The sequence below is a fragment of the Ranitomeya imitator genome, chromosome 2 (genome assembly GCF_032444005.1).
Source record: "Ranitomeya imitator isolate aRanImi1 chromosome 2, aRanImi1.pri, whole genome shotgun sequence".
Taxonomy (NCBI): Eukaryota; Metazoa; Chordata; class Amphibia; order Anura; family Dendrobatidae; genus Ranitomeya; species Ranitomeya imitator.
In genome coordinates this window covers 625,384,005-625,390,004 of record NC_091283.1, presented here as the reverse complement: position 1 = coordinate 625,390,004, position 6,000 = coordinate 625,384,005, and positions in this window count along the sequence as shown.

The window sequence follows — 6,000 nt, the reverse complement described above, 5'->3', positions numbered from 1 at the left end:
GCCAGTTGTACTCCCAGTTCAGTTACTAGCCTTCTAATGTTATGCATAATGTATATCATGTGTATTATGTATTTGTTCTATACCCTGCACTGATACTATGTATATCATTGTTCACAGTTTCACCGCATCAATATACCACTACGTTTAATAAAGCACAGACTCAACCACAGTCTCCTTATTGGACCCCGGTATAGCGGTTTAGCTGACTGTATAGCTACGTATGAGCCTGCCTCAGCTAGTGAGGACAGAACACCTTACCAGTAGTCAAAGTATCCCCCTTCCTGGTTTTTCCTTTTAAACATTCCTCCTGTGTTTTTATTTTGTTGTCCCTATATGCACCATTTATCAAATTTTTCGGGTATCTTTTTTCCTTAAATTTTCTTTTTAAAATTTTAGACTGAGCTACATAATCAGATTCTCTCGTACAATTCTTTCTGATGCGATAAAATTGGCTGTGGGGTATATTGACCTTCCACTTCTTGTAACGTGCACTATTGAAATCTAAAAAGCCATTTGAATCCACTTTTTTGAAGTGGGATTTGGTGATGATTTTTTTCCCATTATGGCTGATCTCTAAATCAAGAAACACCATTTTTTCTTTATTAATTTGTGATGTAAAGGTAATCCCCCAGGTGTTATTTTTGAGCTCCTTTATTAATTGTGCCACTTCCTCCTATGTCCCCTTCCATATGATGATCAGATCATCTATGAAGCGCTTATAAAGCCTTATTTTGTCATAAAAAACAGGCTTAGAAAGACTCGAATCGCCCCATGAATAAGTTTGCGAAACTTGGCGCAAATTAATAAAGAAAAAATGGTGATTCTTGACCCCAGTGCCTTTTGCATTGTCACTGGAATGTGACGTGAACAAATTCTGGTAAAACATCAATCTGATCATATTACTTGAAGAGTAGAGATCATAAAAGAGCATTGTGTTTGGGGATCTGTGAAAAAGTCAATAGTATTTTCCAAAAACGCTATAAAAACCATTTTGCCACAAGGCACTGTGCACATCTTGACTTACAGTCCCTACAAGTAGTAGTCAACCCCCTGCAGATTTAGCAGGTTTACACATTTGGAATTAACTTGGTATTGTGACATTTGGACTGTAGATCAGCCTGGAAGTGTGAAATGCACTGCAGCAAAAAAGAATGTTATTTCTTTGTTTATTTTTTTTTTAAATTGTGAAAAGTCTTTTCAGAGGGTCATTTATTATTCAACCCCTCAACCCACCAGAATTCGGTTTGGTTCCCCTAAAGTATTAAGAAGTAGTTCAGGCACAAAGAACAATGAGCTTCACATGTTTGGATTAATTATCTCTTTTTCCAGCCTTTTCTGACTATTTAAGACCCTCCCCAAACTTGTGAACAGCACTCATACATGGTCAACATGGGAAAGACAAAGGAGTATTCCAAGGCCATCAGAGACAAGATCGTGGAGGGTCACAAGGCTGGCAAGGGGTACAAAACCCTTTCCAAGGAGTTGGGCCTACCTGTCTCCACTGTTGGGAGCATCATCCGGAAGTGGAAGGCTTATGGAACTACTGTTAGCCTTCCACGGCCTGGACAGCCTTTGAAAGTTTCCTCCCGTGCCGAGGCCAGGCTTGTCCGAAGAGTCAAGGCTAACCCAAGGACAACAAGCAAGGAGCTCCGGGAAGATCTCATGGCAGTGGGGACATTGGTTTCAGTCAATACCATAAGTAACGTACTCCACCGCAATGGTCTCCGTTCCAGACGAGCCCGTAAGGTACCTTTACTTTCAATGCGTCATGTCAAGGCTCGTCTACAGTTTGCTCATGATCACTTGGAGGACTCTGAGACTGACTGGTTCAAGGTTCTCCGGTCTGATGAGACCAAGATCGAGATCTTTGGTGCCAACCACACACATGACGTTTGGAGACTGGATGGCACTGCATACGACCCCAAGAATACCATCCCTACAGTCAAGCATGGTGGTGGCAGCATCATGCTGTGGGGCTGTTTCTCAGCCAAGGGGCCTGGCCATCTGGTCCGCATCCATGGGAAGATAGATAGCACGGCCTACCTGGAGATTTTGGCCAAGAACCTCCGCTCCTCCATCAAGGATCTTAAGATGGGTCGTCATTTCATCTTCCAACAAGACAAGACCCAAAGCACACAGCCAAGAAAACCAAGGCCTGGTTCAAGAGGCAAAAAATCAAGGTGTTGCAGTGGCCTAGTCAGTCTCCTGACCTTAACCCAATTGAAAACTTGTGGAAGGAGCTAAAGATTAAAGTCCACATGAGACACCCAAAGAACCTAGATAACTTGGAGAAGATCTGCATGGAGGAGTGGGTCAAGATAAGCGCCGGCCGTAAAGTACAGCGGTGACGTCACCGCTGTGCTCTGCTTTACGGCTGGCCGGCGCTCACCAGTCAGTGCGGGAAGCTGAAGGCGAGGGACCTGACCAGACACCAGGAATGTAGGTATGTAGTGTTTGTTTTTTTACATTTACAACGGTAACCAGGGTAAACATCGGGTTACTAAGTGCGGCCCTGCGCTTAGTAACCCGATGTTTACCCTGGTTACCAGTGACGACATCGCTGAATCAGCATCACACACACCGATTCAGCGATGTCAGCGGGAGATCCAGCGACAAAATAAAGTGCTGGACTTTCCCCAGTGACCAACGATCTCCCAGCAGGGGCCTGATCGTTGGTCGCTGTCACACATAATGATTTAGTTAACGATATCGTTGCTACATCACAAAAAGCAACGATATCGTTAACGATATTGTTATGTGTGAAGGTACCTTAATATCCCATTTAAATAAATAAAGCCACAAGAAATCAGCACTAATTTCAATACTAAAATGACCCTCGGAGTTTGTTCATGCAGTGTTTTGTTTTTTGTTTTTTTTTATTGTGATTGCCTCATACACTCTTTGAATAAGCTTTTGGTGGATTTTGAGAGACTTTGTTCATATAGTAAGTTTTTTTATAATGTGGTTGCAAAAAGCATATTGCGTTTAAAAAAAGTTGTGTGTTCCTAGTGGAATTTACTGTAATATTGTCAATTAAGCCAAAGCTCAACAAAAAAAGCTGTAAAAACTGTTATCTTAAAAAAAGAACTGAAAATTACATTAACAATCTGCAAGGATTTCTGATACGGATTTCTTTTGAAATTACTGGACTTTTCCATCTCAAAAAACACTGATCATACTGTGTTTTGATGAGTTTTTAGACCAGAAACGCACTAAATTCTTCCTCTGTAACTCAAAACTCCTCAAAAACACTTGGCAAATTTTGGGCAATTTTTAGTCATATTATTAACACAACTGAGTAATTGAAACACAAATGTTATTAATATTCTCTACTCTAGATTAACTACTAGAGGCTCCGTGATTTACCTTTATATCATAGATGAAGCTGGTGCCCGCTCCACAAAACGCTGAGACCAGCTGAGCTCCAAACTCTGCTATAAATCCCTTTCATGATACTGTCAATCACTGAAAGCTGCATTTATGAATGCTACCAAAGATTTAGGGTATGTGCATACGTTCAGGTTTTTTCGCATTTTTTCGCGATAAAAACGCTATAAAAACTCATTTAAAATGCATACATTATGCATCCTATCATTTAGCATGCATTCTGCATGTTTTGTGCACATGGTGCGTTTTTTTCCTGCGAAAAAAATGCATCGCGATAACAAAAGCAGCATGTTCATTAATTTTGCGGATTTTCCACGTTTTTCCCACAATTCTATGCATTTGGGAAAAAACGCACAAAAAAAGTGTCAAACGCATGAAAAACGTGAAAAAACGCATGAGTTTCTGGCAGAAATGTCTGGTTTTTGTCAGGAAAATTTCTGCTACAAATCCTGACGGGTGCACATAGCCTTACAGTACTGCTGCCAGTGACTGACAGGTCTACTGTTAGCGATTGGCAGTACTGCGGTTAGCGATTGGCAGTACTGCATTTATGACCGCTACCATGGTATTCCAGTATATACAACAAGCGATCAAGCTTTTTCAAATTGATGTCTTCAATAGGGACTTAAAGTGAAAAGTAAAAAAAATACATATTTAAAAACAACAATTATCGCTCCTTCATTTCCCCAGTAAAAAATATATAAATGTAAAAAAAAAAAAAATCTACATATTTGGTATCACCACGTCGATAAAAGTCTATTAAAATATAAAACAGTAACCTGTACAGGTGCATTCACCAAAAAAAGCAATAAAAAACCTAGTATGCAGCCTGAAATTATACCAATAAAATCTATAGCTCAGCATGCGAAATTGAAGCCCTCAGACAGTTTGGAAAAATGGCAGCTTACAACAAATTGCTTCTCTGCACTGACTGTGAGCGCCGGCCGGAAAGCACAGCGGTGATATCACCGCTGTGCTCTGCTTTCCGGCCGGCGCTTACACAGTGCAGAGAAGCACAGCGCCGGGGGACAGACACCGGAATGTAAGTATGTAGTGTTTGTTTTTTTTTTACGTTTATGCTGGTAGCCAGGGTAAACATCGGGTTACTAAGCGCGGCCCTGCGCTTAGTAAACCGATGTTTACCCTGGTTACCAGTGAAGACATCGCTGAATAGGCGTCACACACGCCGATTCAGCGATGTCTGCGGGAGTCCAGCGACGAAATAAAGTTCTGGACTTTCTGCACCGACCAACGATAGCACAGCAGGATCCTGATCGCTGCTGCGTGTCAAACTGAACAATATCGCTAGCCAGGATGCTGCAACGTCACGGATCGCTAGCGATATCGTTCAGTGTGAAGGTACCTTAACTTCTGCACTGATATGCTGGTGCCAGCTAAAAAGATTAGGTGTTTTGCAAACAAGCCATGGATAACAAAGGAATTGAAGCATTTGCTCAACAGGAAAAAAAGGCATTTAAATTAGGCGACAAAGAGGAAATTAAAATGATACAGTATGAATTGAAGTATAAAATAAAGGAGGCCCAGTAAGCCTTCAGAATTAAAGTTGAAAAGAAACTGTCCCACAATAATACCAGGGAGGTTTTGTCAGGAATGAAATTACTGACTGGGCTTAAGGTAAGGTCTGAACACAGTGGAGGAAAACTGGACAAGGCTAATGAGATGAACGAGTATTTCAATAGATTTAGCAGTACATGTGTACTGCCAACTGGAAGTGGAGGGGAATTGGGTGCAAATTCTGCAACATCGATATTGGAGGAGGAGCAGACTAATTTTACAGTATCCGAAAATGATGTGAGGAGGCAGTTTAAGTCACTTAACATTGGTAAAGCAGCAGGACCAGATGGACTCCGCTCACGTGTCCTTAAAGTTTGTGCAGACCAGCTGTGTACTGTCTTTACACTCCTATTTAATGGAAGTCTACAAACACAGAGGGTACCAGTGTTATGGAAAACTTCCTGTCTGGTGCCGGTACCCAAGACTTTTTCTCCTGCAACCCTAAATGACTATCGTCCTGTAGCCTTAACATCTCATGCTATGAAGGCCTAGGAAAGATTAGTTCTTGCTCACTTAAGACCAAGGGTTAACGCTTTTATTGATCCCCTTCAGTTTGCTTACCGACATAGATTGGGGGTGGACGATGCTATTCTCTCTCTGTTACATAGTGTACATTCATTTCTGGAGATTGATGGAACCACGGTGCGAGCGATGTTCTTTGATTTCTCGAGTGCATTTAATTCCCTGCAGCCACCTTTACTACACAAAAAGATGACTGATATGAAGGTGGAGGTGGGGATGAGAAATTGGATAACGGACTATCATCAGATCGGCCACAGTTTGTACAGATGGGAGCAGTTGTGTCAAGCAGATTACAGTATCCGCTGAACGCGCACGCAAGGATAGGGGAAAGCGGACATGACACTGGAAGAGAGTTAGTGGTTTGGAAAAGACAGGGAGGTGGAGGGGATGGGGGGTGGGGCTGGGTGAAAGGGACAGCAGGGAAGAAATGACAGAGGATAATGGGAGGTGGGGTCTCAGGGAAGGGTTAAAAGGACTGGGCAGGACCTAGGTGTTCTTTGACCACAGATAGACGGC